The sequence below is a fragment of the Pongo abelii genome, chromosome 19 (genome assembly GCF_028885655.2).
Source record: "Pongo abelii isolate AG06213 chromosome 19, NHGRI_mPonAbe1-v2.0_pri, whole genome shotgun sequence".
In the NCBI taxonomy this organism is placed as follows: domain Eukaryota; kingdom Metazoa; phylum Chordata; class Mammalia; order Primates; family Hominidae; genus Pongo; species Pongo abelii.
The window spans coordinates 6743103-6758381 of record NC_072004.2 but is presented as its reverse complement, the minus strand read 5'-3'; the positions used below and the strand labels follow the sequence as shown (position 1 = coordinate 6758381).

At 44.2% G+C, this 15279-nt stretch overlaps 1 protein-coding gene and 1 long non-coding RNA gene across 10 annotated transcripts in view; one reads left to right on the top strand and one right to left on the bottom strand.

The window, feature by feature from the left end:
• Positions 1 to 15279, top strand: part of LOC112129594 (uncharacterized) — a 137099-nt gene that overhangs the window by 100976 nt on the left and 20844 nt on the right. The window lies entirely within an intron of this gene.
• Positions 1 to 15279, bottom strand: part of LOC100448016 (polyunsaturated fatty acid (12S)/(13S)-lipoxygenase, epidermal-type) — a 56401-nt gene that overhangs the window by 35384 nt on the left and 5738 nt on the right.

The window sequence follows — 15279 nt, the reverse complement described above, 5'->3', positions numbered from 1 at the left end:
GTCCTTTGTGTTAAGCTACCAGGGCAGGTGGCGGGGCAAAGCCAGATGGGGGCTGGGTCAGTCAGGTTTGTGCTCTGATTCTCCGTGTGCAGGGCAAGCAGCAGCTCCTGTGAATGTTGGGGGATGGAGTGGGTCTCAGGCCACTGGGTGGATGTTCTTCTGCCTCCGCTGCGCAGAAGAGTTTGTGCAGAGTGGGGAGTAGCAGGCAGTGGTGAGCCCCCCAATTCCCATGCACTTAGTGAGGCAGATCTACTACCACAGCTTCCACTGGCAGCGGCGAGCTGAATTCCAGCCAGTCTGTAATCAGAACTTGCCACAGTTATAAGCTTTCCCCACGGGAGATCGCAACTGTGGCTTTCACGCCACACCCTTCCCTCTCCTGCAAAGCCGGCACCTGAGGCTCCTGCACTCACGGCCCACTGCACTCGCAGCTCACCTGCACTCCCCTGCCTGGCCCTGGCCAAGGGAGTTGGTCCCCACCCAAGGTTATATATATATATCATGAAACCCCGTTGGGAGCTTCTTTCAACCTGTGACCGCCGTCTAAACTTTCCGCTTGTCCTCCACGGGGTCCCCTGTGAGGAACAGTAAGGAACGGCTGCCCTCCTGTGTTGGGATTTGGGAGTGCACACAAGTGTCTTCTGCCACTGCTCCTATTTTTATATTCCACCACCCTCCCCGAGTTGGTTCCTTTGCTGGGAGGGGTTAGGGCCTTCCTCCGTGTCCTGTACTTTCAGGGTCCCTGGTGGGGGTGTGTATCCCAGAGGCAAATTTACTCTTCCCCTCTGACACCCTGGGACTCACGGTCCTTCACCCGACTCAGTGTAGACTGCAGCCTCCTGCGTCCTTCCAAGGGTCCCTGGGTTTTCCTGTTCAATGACTGCATCGCTTCTTGAAAAAAGTTCACAATGTGAATCTCTCTACACTATTTTGTCCTTCCACGTGGGAGAGGCGTGCTAGCAAGGCCTCTAATCCGCCATCTTGACAAAAAGAGTTAAAAAACTTTATTGCATTTTTCAGTTCTGAAATGTTCACTTGGTTCTTCTTTATATTTTTCTATTTCCTTCCTGAGGTTTTCTACCTTTTCAACAGTGTTTGCCCCGACTTGGAGTATTTTATAACTGTCTCTTCCCATGTGAACTGAGATTTTCCTGTTTTCTTATTGTGTCCGGAATTGGTGGGTTCTTGGTCTCACTGACTTCAAGAATGAAGCCGCGGACCCTCACGGTGAGTGTTACAGATCTTAAGGTGGCGCGTCTGGAGTTTGTTCCTTCTGATGTTTGGATGTGTTCGGAATTTCTTCCTTCTGGTGGGTTCGTGGTCTCACTGGCTCAGGAGTGAAGCTGCAGACCTTCCCGGTGAGTGTTACAGCTCTTAAGGTAGCGCGTCTGGAGTTGTTCCTTCCTCCCGGTGGGCTCATGGTCTCGCTGGGTTCAGGAGTGAAGCTGCAGATCTTCGCGGTGAGTGTTACAGCTCATAACAGCAGTGTGGACCGAAAGAGTGAGCAGTAGCAAGATTTATTGCAAAGAGCGAAAGAACAAAGCTTCCACAGTGTGGAAGGGAACCCCAGCGGGTTGCCATTGGCTGGCTTGGGCAGCCTGGTTTTATTCTCTTATCTGGCCCCACCCACATCCTGCTAATTGGTAGAGCCCAGTGGCCTGTTTTGACAGGGCGCTGATTGGTGCGTTTACAATCCCTGAGCTAGATACAAAGGTTCTCTATGTCCCCATCAGATTAGTTAGATACAGAGTTTTGACACACAGGTTCTCCAAGGCCCCACCAGAGCAGCTAGATACAGAGTGTCAATTGGTGCATTCACAAACCTTGAGCTAAACACAGGGTGCTGATTGGTGTGTTTACAAACCTTGAGCTAGATAGAGTGCCGATTGGTGTGTTTACAATCCCTTAGCTAGACATAAAGACTCTCCACGTCCTCACCAGACTCAGGAGCCCAGCTGGCTTCACCTAGTGGATCCCGCACCCGGGCTGCAGGTGGAGCTGCCTGCCAGTCCCGCTGGCACTCCTCAGCCCTTGGGTGGTCGATGGGACTGGGCGCCCTGGAGCAGGGGGCGGCCCTCGTTGGGGAGGCTCGGGCTGCACAGGAACCCACGGAGGCAGGGGAAGGCTCAGGCATGGCAGGCTGCAGTCCTGAGGCCTGCCCTTGGGAAGGCAGCTAAGGCCCGGTGAGAAATCGAGCGCAGCGCCGGTGGGCTGGCACTGCTGGGGGACCCAGTACACCCTCCGCAGCTGCTGGCCCGGGTGCTAAGTCCCTCATTGCCCAGGGCCAGCAGGGCCGGCCGGCCGGCTGCCAAGCTCACGCCTACCCGGAACTCCAGCTGGCCCGCAAGCGCCACACGCAACCCCGGTTCCCCCTCGCGCCTCTCCCTCCACACCTCCCTGCAAGCTGAGGGAGTGGGCTCCGGCCTTGGCCAGCCCAGAAAGGGGCTCCCACAATGCAGCAGTGGGCTGAAGGGCTCCTCAAGTGCCACCGAAGTGTTTACCCAGGCAGAGGCGGCACCGAGAGCGAGCGAGGGCTGTGAGGACTGCCAGCGCGCTGTCACCTCTCATTATAAGGAGTAATTTTGGATTGTATCCTAATATTTTGAATATTATGAGACAATCTTGTTTATGTCCTATGGAGAATGCTGGTATTTTTCTGAAGCATTGACCTGGTTGAGTTCAGCCCACGAGTTCGAATCAGTCTTCTGCGGTGGTTTCAATTCTAGTTCTGTTTTCCAGGCCTTTGCAATGCTGTTTGGATCTAGCCTATGCATGTGCCACCCAGTTAGGAACCTGGATGGGACCCTACTTCTGAATTCAGCTCTCAGTCTTTAGTAGTTTGGTCTGTGATCTGATCTCTGTTTGTACAGTTTAGGAATGAGCCCCTGAGCTTATAAACAATATTTTGGGGTTTCCTTCCTGAGCTCCTCTCCCCGTGTGATTTCCTCTGTGCTCTTCAGCTTCCTGGCATTTTCCTTTTTGGTCCTTCAGCCAGAAATTTAGGGCTTAATTTACCCTACCCTGCTGTACACTTCTTGCCTCTGTGCCCTCATCCGGGGTCAAGTGCTAAGAGGAAAGAGAGAGGAAAAAAAGCCATGGAGGTTTTCCCCACGCTCTTGGGACCACACTTCTTCTGATTGGAGAGGAAGATTCCCCTTCTTCAGACTGCACGTGCTTATCGGCCCCCTCTGCTGTTGTCATTTCCAGGAGACCCCTTTATCACTCCCGTATCCCAGAACTGAGGGCTTTCCCTAAAGCTTTATCTGTCCATGCTGACTTGCACCTCTAGGTTTTAGGCTGCCTTGAAGTCAGTCTAGGAGTTAATGCAGGGAAAATATAGTAAGCTGACTACTAGTTTTCTTTCTGCTCCTTTACTCCAACCCACCTGATACTGCTGCTTCAGGCATTCTGACCAGGTCTTCATTGTTGCATTCAGTGGCAGAGAGGAACCAGCACATCTGCCTTTAAAAAAATACTACAAATTATAAGGCATGCTTGTTTTAACCTGACACTGTTGCTTTTGGTTTCTTTACATATTACCACATTCTTGGCATCTCAGATAACTTTTATAGTCTTGTTTTTCCTTTTCTTTCTGAGCACATTACCAAAAGTTTTTGTGAGGCAGGTCTTTAGAAGTAAATTTTCTCATTAAAAAATGATTGAAACCATTTTTTTTAGAGTTCTGAGTTCACATTTCTTGGTTGACCAATAATTTTTTTCAATATACCAAAGACCTGATTTTGTTATTTTCTGGCTCTCATTGTCATTGAGACTTTTGTTGTTGTGCTAATTCTGGTTCCTTCGTAGGTGATCTTTCCTTCCTTTTTGCCTGTATTTCAGATTATCTTTTTACCTGTGGTGTTCTGAAGTTTCACTCTGATGTGTCTCGTTATGGATTTATGTTCATTTTTTCTGCTTGGGATATACCAGTCTGTGGGGTTTGATGTGAAGCCTGCAGAATTGTGTACCTCTTTTCTTTATAAATTATCCAGCCTCAAGTATTTCTCTATAGCAATGCAAAAATGGCCTAATCCACCTTCTTTGTGTCTCTTTACAGTTTTTGACTTGAAGTTTATTTTATCTAAGTATAACTTCTCTTACTCCTTTTTGGTTTCCACTTAAATAGAATATCTTCTTCTATTCCTTTAGTTTCAGCCTATGTGCATCTTTATGAAGTGAGTTTCTTGTAGGCAAAATATAGGTGGATCTTGTTTTTTTTTAAAAATCCATTCAGCCACTTTCTTTAATTTGGAGAATTTAGTCAATTTACTTTAATGTTATTATTGATAGGTAAGAACTTACTATTTACATTACGTTAGTTGTTTTCTGGTCATTTTGCAACTCCTCTCTCCCTTACTTTCTTTTTTACTGTCTACCTTTGTGCTTAAGTGATTTTCTCTGGTAGTATGTTTTAATTTCCTTGCTTTTTATTTTTAGTGTATCTATTATAGGTGTTTGCTTTGTGGCTATTGTGAGGCTTACAGAAAACATCTTACAGATATAACACATTATTTTAAACTTAACCAGTTGTCATTTAAGATGAAAATTAACTTAAATCACAAAGGAGAAAAACTGAAGAAAACTTTACACTTTAACTCCATCTCCCTACATTTTGACTTTTCATTGTCTCAACTCACATTTTTTATAATGCCTATCTCTTAATTTTCAAACTAGAGACATGAGTAGCTTACACATCACTATTGCAGTATTAGAGTATTGGTCTGTTTGTCTATGTACTTACTTTTACCAGTGAGTTTTACACATTTAAATGTTTTCTTGTTGCATATTAGGATCCTTTTCTTTCAGAATGAAGAGCTCCCTCTAGCGTTTTTTATAGGTTAGATCCGCTGATGATCAGCCTTGTCAGTTTCATTTGTCTGGGAAAGTCTTTATCTCCTTCATGTTTCATGGATAGTTTTTTGGATATAGTATTCATGACTGAAAGTTTTTTTCCAGCCAGTTGTGGTGGCTCATACCTGTAATCCCAGCACTTTGGAGGGCCAAGGCAGGAGGAAAACTTAAGCTCAGGAGTTCAAGACCAGCTTGGGCAACATTGGGAGACCTTGTCTCTACAAAAATTTGAAAATTAACCAGGTTTGGTAGCTCATACCCGTAGTCCCAACTACTTGGGAGGCTGAAGTGGGAGGAGCACTTGGGCTTCAGGAAAATAGAGGCTGCAGTGAGGCATGATTGTGCCACTGCACTCCAGCCTGGGTGACAAAGTGAGAATCTGTCTCAAAAAAAAAAAAAAAGTTTTTTTCTTTGCATTTTGAATATGTTTCCCATTCCCTCTTGGCCTGTATGGCTTCTGCTGAAAAGTCTGTTGCCAGACAAATCAGAGCTCCTTTACATGTTATTTTCTTCTTTTTTCTTGTTGCTTTTAGGATCCTTTTTTTTTTTTTTTTTGAGATGGAGTCTCGCTCTCGGCTCACTGCAACCTCCACCTCCTGGGTTCAAGCAACTCTTCTGCCTCAGCCTCCTGAGTAGCTGAGATTACAGGCATGTGCCACCATGCCCAGCTAACTTTTTTCGTATTTTTAGTAAAGATGGGGTTTCACCATGTTGGTCAGGTTGGTCCCGAACTCCTGACCTCATGATCCGCCCGCCTCGGCCTCCCAAAGTGCTGGGATTACAGGCGTGACCCACTGTACCCGGCCCTTTCTTTGTTCTTGACCCTTGAGAGTGTGATTATTACATGCTTTGGGGCGGTCTTATCTGGATCTGAATCTATTTGGTGATATCTGACTTTCCTGTACCTGTATATTTATATCTTTCTCTAGGTTTAGAAAGTTTTCTGCTATTATTTCTTGGAATAACTTTCTACACCTTGCTATTTCTCAAATCCCTCTCAAATTCTAATGACTCTTACACTTGCTCTTTGGAGGGTTTTCCCTAGATCTAGTAGGTTTTTAAAATTTCTTTTCATTCTTTATTTCTTTTCTGTGTGCATTCAAACAAACAGTCTGAGCCTTAACATTCAAATTGCTGCTCCAAGATGGCCTACTAGATGCAGCCAGTAGAAACATCTCCCAATGAGGTCCCAAGACATCAGGAAGACTGGTGCACTCCTAGCAGATCTTCAGAGGGAAGGTACTGAGAGTGGACAGAGGGAAGACACAGAGGCTGGGCTGAACGGGAGGAAGCTGGGAACCCTGTACAGGGGTACTGCACACCAGGACTCATTCTGGCCCCCACTGATTCTTGTGGAAGGGGTGAGTCTAACAGGCAAGGAGCAGCCCACTCTCACCATGGGCCTCCAGAATCCCAACAAGAGGAGAGCTCTCAACCACCAGAGATACTTGAGTTGGCAGGAAGAGATGTCTAGAGAAGGGGTAGAGGCAGAAATCCAGCTGGTGCAGAGCCCAGAGAGTTTGGTGCAACAGTGTCTGTACTGGAGTACAGCCAGGGACACCCACGTCCCTAGGCCTGACTTGCTCTCATAGGACACTTTAACCCTAGGGGCACAGTCAGACCTGAACTCTGCAGGGTGGTCTTGCCCATGAGACAGGATCAGTTTGACCTGAGCATCCCTTGGTCTGCTGGCATCTCACAGAGCCCCAGCCTGGCTGCACCTGCCTGCAGTGCAGCTCCCAGATGCCTCCTTGGGAGCCCACGTCATAGCTTCTGTGCTGGTGGACCATGCCTGCCCAATATATGGATCCAGCAGAGCAGCCTTCACAGATATGCACCAGGCTTCCCTTGCCCTCCCTTAACTATAGCCTCCCCCATGCAGCTTTCTCTATATACACCCACCTGTGGCCACCCATATTGCTTTGCCACTGCATGTGTTTGCAGGCAAACTTTGCCTTCCCTTCCCCACCGGTGCACGTGTGTGCATATCCTGTCATGCCACTGCTGCTGGCATGAGTACACTCCATTCTCCTGCCCCTCACCATAGCTGTGTTGGTGGGCATGGAACACACCAGCTCTGCTACCAACAGTGCCCTGGCCCTGTGCCAAAATTGCAACTGGCACAAAACTAGGCATGGAGAACAGTGAATCCCACCCCTTCCCTGAGCAACCACCACCACTCATGTGAGCACACACAGAGCTGCACACACAGTCCTGCTCCCAACACCACCCTGTCTCCATGCTGACACCACCGCCACCACCACAAACATATGCATGGTCACTGGCAGAAGACCCTTGTGCCGCCCAAGCTATGCTACCTCTTTTGCTGCTGTGAATGCCTGCATGGAGGCTGGTACCCCAGCACCACTAGCATCCTGCTGCAGCCAAGGAGCATTCATCTTACCATGGTGCCACTGCTGTTGCTGCTGGTATGTGCAAATGAAAACTAATCCAGTGGCCACCACCCTATGAGTAACTGGAACTCTAGTAGGAACATAAACAGATACAGACACTTTGGGAAACAGTTTGGCAGTTTCTACAAAAGTTAGGCATACATATACCATGTGAACCAGTCATCCCCAAGCAAAATATTTCCCTTATAGATATTTACCCAACAGAAATAAAATCATATGCCCATACAAAGACTTGTTCACAAGTGTCCATAGCAGCTGTATTATAATTTATATATATGTCAATATTTTGACTATTACAAGAGTCAAAAACTGGAAACAACTCAAATGTCCATGAGCAAGTGGCAGATTTTTCTTAAGTTGCAGTATATACATATAGTGGAACACTACTCAACAGAAAAGAATAGTGAACTGTGGACACAGGCCACAACAAAGATAAATCTCAGAATAATTTTGCTGAGTGAAAAAAGCCAAATAAAAAACCCTGCATATTTTATAATTCAATTTATATAAAATTTGAGGAAATGCAAACTAATTTGTAGTGACAAAAAGTAGATCAGTGGTTGCCTGGGGTCATGGGTGTTGGATGCAGGCAGGAAGGAACTATAGGAAGGGGTCATAAAAGGGCACAGGGACACTTTCAGAGTTGATGGATATCGTGGTAGGTAGAAAATGTCCATGTCCTAATCCCCAGCATTTGTGAATGTTTTCTTACATGGTAAAGAGACTTTGCACATGTGATGAACAATCTTGAGGCCAGGTGCGGTGGCTCACGCCTATAATCCTAGCACTTTGGGAGGCTCAGGCGGGTGGACTGCCTGAGCTCAGGAGTTCGAGACCAGCCTGGGCAACACAGTGAAACCCTGTCTCTACTAAAATACAAAAAATTAGCCGGGTATGGTGGCAGGCGCCTGTAATCCCAACTACTCTGGAGGCTGGGGCAGGAGAATCGCTTGAACCCAGGAGGTGGAGGTTGCAGTGAGCCGAGATCACGCCACTGCATTCCAGCCTGGGCGACAGAACGAGACTCTGTCTCAAAAAAAGAAAACAAAAACAAACAAACAAAACAACAATCTTGACATGGGGAGATAAGCCTACATTATCCAGGTGAATACAATAAAATCATAAGGATCATTTTAAGGAAAAGAAGGAAGCAGGAGAGTCAGAAAAGGAGATGTGAAGACAGAAGTCAGAGAGATGTGGCCATGGGCCAAGAAATGCAGGTGGACTCTAGAAGGGAGAAAAGGCAAGGAACAAATTCTCCCCTAGAGACTCCAGCAGCAACAAAGGTCTGCTGACACCTTGATTTTAGTCCCATGAGACCCATTTCAAACTTCTCATCGGGGACAGTAAGCCATGATTGCACCACTGCACTCCAGCCTGGGCGACAGAACAAGACCTTGTCTCAAAAAAAAAAAAAAAAAAAAAAATCAGAGTAAATTAAAACTTGTTCTGACAAACAATAATTAAGAAACTTCATTACCAACAAAGTTGTACTACAACTAGTGTTAAGTAAGTTCCTCAGGAAGAAACATTATGACACCAGACAAAAACTTAGATCTCCACAATCTTTAGAAACGGTTGAAAGTAAATGTAAAAGACCTTTTAAGAAATACATTATTGTTGTGTTTATTATTTCATAAATGTTTACTTTGTGCCTATTCTACAAAGTTATAGCCCTGACCGTATAGTCAACAGTTGTTTCATATTATTAAGGCTCTATCGATTATGTGTCAGCAAATTAAATTCCAACTAGCTAGTGGTTCTTGTTTCTCTCTACCTGCATCCATTCAGAGACACATGTGGGAAAGAACACAAAAATCACCTACATAAAAAGAAATCTCCGCCGGGCACGGTGGCTCATGTCTGTAATCCCAGCACTTTGGGAGGCCGACACGGGCGGATCACGAGGTCAGGAGATTGAGGCCATCCTGGGCAACATGGTGAAACCCCATCTCTGCTAAAAATACAAAAATTAGCTGGGTGTGGTGGCGCACACCTGTAAATCCCAGCTACTCAGGAGGCTGAGGCACGAAAATCGCTTGAACCTGGGAGGCAGAGGTTGCAGTGAGCCTAGATCGCACCACTGTACTCCAGCCTGGCGACAGAGTGAGACTCTGTCTCAAAAAAAAAAAACACAAAAAAACAAAACACCTCACCAGAAATATATTGCTAGGGAGCAAATAAAACATGTACCCAAACACTTCTATATGAGTTTAAAATACTTACGATAAATCAAGAAAAGGGCAAACATGTCTCCTAGAGCTGGGATACACTCATCTCCTCCCTTAGACAACAGAACTCCAGGTTTGCCAGCCTGGATTCCAGGACTTACATCAGCAGCTTCACAGGTTCTTAGGACCTTGGCCTCACACCAAGAATTACACAAACAGCTTCCCTAGACCTGAGGCCTTTAGACTTGGATTAAGCCATACTACCAGCATCCCAGAGTCTCCAGTTCACCAATGGCCTGTTGTGGAACTTCTCAGCCTCCATAATCACATGAGCCAATTCCCATAATAACCCTCCTCATATATGTATATGTGTGTGTATATGTATCTATCTATATATATGTGTGTGTGTAATCTATATGTGTGTCTCTCTATCCTATTGGGTCTGTCTCTCTAGAGAACTCTAGTACACAACTATTGCCTGTTTAATAATGACAATTCAAGTAGTAGAAGTATACACACATTTAAGAATAAATTTTTAAAAGATATCAATAAAAATTTGGTGATGAGAGGGAGGAAATATTTACAAGCCAATTTCATCATTGCTCATACTAAGAAATAGATACTTTAAATGAGGAGATTAAGGTCTTTATATAAAATAGAAACTATAAAGATTATTGCTAGATCAAAATTATAAACCTTCTTGAATAGTCTAACTGCAATAAGAAGACACAGAGTAAAACATTATAATTTATATATATAAAAAAACACATGAAAAACTTAAAAATAGAGCATATCAATAGATGTAAATGATGTAAATGAACATAGCATGTGTTACATAAATGATGTACATGAACATAGCATGTATTACAAGAAAAATATTTTCATATTAGATTACAAAGAAAAACCCAACTCTCTACTATACACAAAAGGCACATTTAAAAGAAACTGATTCTGGCAGTTGGAAATAAAAGGATGGGCAAATGTATAACAGACAAAAACAGAAAAAAGCATCATTAATAATCTTAAAATTAGATATTATATGTCGGGCACCATGGCTCACACCTGTAATCCCAGCACTTTGGGAGGCCGAAGCAGGCAGATCACGAGGTCAAGAGATCGAGACCATCCCGGTCAACATGGTGAAAATCTGTCTCTACTGAAAATACAAAAATTAGCTGGGTGTGGTCATGTGCACCTGTAGTCACAGCTACTTGGGAGGCTGAGGCAGGAGAATTGCTTGAACCCGGGAGGTGGAGGTTGCAGTGAGCCGAGATCATGCCATTGCACTCCAGCCTGGCGACAGAGTGAGACTCCATCTCAAAAAAAAAAAAAAAAAAAAATTAGACATTATAGAATTCAGCAGAAAGCAAGGCTACTTTTTTTTTTTGAGACGGAATCTCACTCTGTTGCCCAGGCTGGAGTGCAGTGGCGTGATCTCAGCTCACTGCAACCTCCGCCTCTCGGGTTTGAAGCAATTCTCCTGCCTCAGCCTCCTGTGTAACTGGGACTACAGGCATGTGCCACCACGCCCAGCTAATTTTTGTATTTTTAGTAGAGACGGGGTTTCACCATGTTGGCCAGGATGGTCTCGATCTCTTGAGCTCGTGATCTGCCCGCCTCGGCCTCCCAAAGTGCTGGGATCACAGGCGCGAGCCACCGCACCAAGCCTTTTGAAGACTAGAGGGAATAATTAACAATAAAATACAACAATAATCAATATCAATGCATCAAATAACAATAGCAATTTTTATGGTAGAGAAAATATAAGAGATTTACAAACAAACACTGACTTCGATTATGCCAACTGTTTCCTGCCAGGGATTCTGATTGCTATGTGTGTGTCCCATAAAAACATCATACATGTCATCTTTTATGTTCTCTCTTATTTTGCTACCTAAATGTTTTTAAGTATGGTGGCCACATGTTAAAAATGCAGAGCCACAAGATGAAGGGAGCCTGAGTCCCTAACTTAGTGAAGGAGAACTATGCACCAGTTAGGAACCATTGTTTTAAATTAGGAGTGGAAAAAAAAAGAACATCTATTGTCTTTGAACCATTATTCATTTGGGCTGATTTGTTACAGCAGCTGTTACCTTAACAATGTACCTTCTAATCAATTAATGAGAAACTCAGTCATTCTCCGATGGGCCCTTCCCAAAAGCCTAGAGATGGAGTTTCCAGCCTATTTGTTTAAATATTAAGGGTAGCTTGTGAGTGAAAATCAGGGATGACCTTGGGAACCAGGGACTCCCTGGAATGGTACCTGCTTGGCAGACAGCCATTGAGGAAAGTGGACAACCAGAAGACTATGATGTCATAGAAAGTAAAAGTATTTAAGCAAAGTTAAAGTGGCTAACTGTGTCAAATGCTACCAAGAATCCACATAGACTGCTGTTGACTGTGATGACTATGATCTATATCTGACCAGCAGACTTCCTACCCATTCTGGTAAAGTATGCAAGTAATAAGGTGGTAGGGGGAAAATGGGCATCCCAGTGACCCAGAGTTAGTCAAGGATAGCCTCTTTGGCCACATATAAGAGACAAAGATGAAGATCTCCTGGAGATATGATGAGAGGCCTTGGGGATTTCTGTAAGATTTATATAATACAGGACCCTTTTGCTAGGTTTGGAGATTTCTCTGGCTATTCAAATCTCTTAAAACTTCTTGCAGTATGGAATCAGGCAATTCTCTGGAGCATTAACCAAAGCTAGAGATACAACCAACAAATTGAGCCATACTGGCATCAGACTTACCCAAAATGAGAGCAACTCCTCCAGATGCCTTAAAAGCTGATATGATATTAAACTGACAAAATAGAATCATCAAATATAATCCTTTCCATATATTTACTGACTTTTGGATGTCCCCATGAGAAATATATGTTTAAGTCTTTAGTACATTTTTTTCTTTTTTGAGATGGAGTCTCGCTCTGTCACCAGGCTGGAGTGCAGTGGCGCGATCTTGGCTCACTTTAACCTCTGCTTCCTGGGTTCAAGCGATTTTCCCGCCTCAGCCTCCCGAGCAGCTGGGATTATAGGCACGCATCACCATGCCCAGCTAATTATTACTTTTTTTTGGTAGGGATGGGGTTTTACCATGTTGGCCAGGATGATCTCGATCTCCTGACCTCATGATCTGCCTGCCTCGGCCTCCCAAAGTGCTGGGATTACAGGCATGAGCCACCATGCCCAGCCTTTTGTCCATTTTTTATTGAGCTGCCTATTTCTTCTTACTGATTTGTAGAAAGTCTTTATTCTAGTCTGGCAGGTATTTTCTTTCAACACTTCCAAGATTATTCATTGTCTCTGGCAGCTAATGTTTCATTTGAGAAAATGCTATCTGTATTATTGATGCCCATGTGAAAGTAATGAGATTTTTCTCCACATTTAAGATTTCTCTTTAATCTGTGGCTGATGATGTCTTTGAAGGATTTTCGACCATCCCTGTATCTCTCTCGCTGTCTCTTTCTCACCCACTTTGGGTTGGGACCTCAAAGAGCTGCACCCTAGCGGTAAAGTGGGGTGGAAATTCAGGCCTTAAAGGGATTAAAACCCAGCATCAAATAATCTTAGTTCCTGATTGGATTAAGGTGATCTGTGACTGCTAGACCCTCAGTCTAGCTCTCTGCATATCAAATATTTTCTAAAGGAAGGTAAGTCTAGTTAGAAAGTTAGACCAACAGACTTAAGCTAGGCTTTAGAGAACTGATAGGTGCAAAGTACTTTTAATCCACCATTGCCTGAATACCATGGCATTTCATCTTTCAGTTATAATAGTTAATTCTTCTTTATTATTATTATACTTTAAGTTTTAGGGTCTGTGTGCACAATGTGCAGGTTAGTTACATATGTATACGTGTGCCATGTTGGTGTGCTGCACCCATTAACTTGTCATTTAGCATTAGGTATATCTCCTAATGCTATCCCTCCCCCCACCCCACAACAGTCCCCTGTGTGTGATGTTCCACTTCCTGTGTCCATGTGTTCTCATCGTTCAATTCCCACCTATGATTGAGAACACGCGGTGTTTGGTTTTCTGTCCTTGCGATAGTTTGCTGAGAATGATGGTTTACAGCTTCATCCATGTCCCTACAAAGGACATGAACTCATCATTTTTTATGGCTGCATAGTATTCCATGGTGTATATGTGCCACCTTTTCTTAATCCAGTCTATCATTGTTGGACATTTGGCTTGGTTCCAAGTCTTTGCTATTGTGAATAGTGCTGCAGTAAACATACGTGTGCATGTGTCTTTATAGCAGTATGATTTATAATCCTTTGGGTATATACCCAGTAATGGGATTGCTGGGTCAAATGGTATTTCTAGTTCTAGATCCCTGAGGAATCGCCACACTGACTTCCACAAGGGTTGAACTAGTTTACAGTCCCACCAACAGTGTAAAAGTGTTCCTATTTCTCCACATCCTCTCCAGCACCTGTTGTTTCCTGACTTTTTAATGATCGCCATTCTAACTGGTGTAAGATGGTATCTCATTGTGGTTTTGATTTGCATTTCTCTGATGGCCAGTGATGATGAGCATTTTTTCATGTGTTTTTTGGCCGCATAAATGTCTTCTTTTGAGACCTGTCTGTTCATATCCTTCACCCACTTTTTGATGTTTTTTTTTTTTTTAAACACCAAAAGCAGTGGCAACAAAAGCCAAAATTGACAAATGGGATCTAATTAAACTAAAGAGCTTCTGCACAGCAAAAGAAACTACCATCAGAGTGAACAGGCAGCCTACAAAATGGGAGAAAATTTTCGCAACCTACTCATCTGACAAAGGGCTAATATCCAGAATCTACAATGAACTCAAACAAATTTACAAGAAAAAAACTCTTCTCTTTTAAAATGATATGTGATTTATTGTGTAATGTTGCTTTTGACTAGCCAAAAAAAAAAAAATCTCTGCCTCTGCCCTGGAGAAGAGAACATACTAACACTATTCATTAGCTTAGCAGAAATTTAGAGACAACCCTGTGATTTTGAATAAAGATCCCTCTACGGGCCAGAAACGAATACAAAGGACCTGCTGTTAAGCCGCTGTGAAATGGAATGAGAGAAAAATGAAGAGATGAACTTGAAACGGGTTCTCAGCCTAATAGAATCGGCGCAACTCCAGAACTCAGGATGCTTTCAATATCATTTTTACAGACAGCTGCTATATTACCAAACTCCAGAGGACACCTTCCACATGGAATACAACATAAATGGTACCACGTGGAGTTTTGTAATAGCATGACCCTACATGAGTGCAGGTGGACTACGGAGTGAAGGACCAATCAAAGCCAGGACACTGAGCTTTAACGATTCCTGAAGGCAATTTGAGCTTGTTGTAGAAATAAGGAGAGGTGATTTCATAAGACATCTAGAGGTGAGCAGTCCACGTAGGATTAACACAAACATAGATTCAGAGATCACAGTAAGCCTCTCATAGGCACAGGTGCCTGAACAGATTATCTCAGTAAAAGAGTAGTTATATCAGACCCTCCTGAGAGATGAGGTGGGAGAATTTGAAAGCTGGACTGAGGATATGACTGTGCTGTGCAGAGGAGATGAGGACACTTGCTGAGGAAACACGGGAGGATGGGGAGTAGATTGGGGAGGAAAATGGGAGCGAGGTGACGCATCTAGAAAATGGGAGAGCCATTGGGTGCAGTGGCTCACACCTGTAATCCCAGCACTGTGGGAGGCCGAGGCCGGTGGGTCACCTGAGGTCAGGAGTTTGAGACCAGCCTGACCAATATGATGAAACCTCATCCCTACTAAAAATACAAAAATTAGCCGGGTGTGGTGGCACAGGCCTGTAATCCCAGCTATTTGGGAGGCTAAGGCAGGAG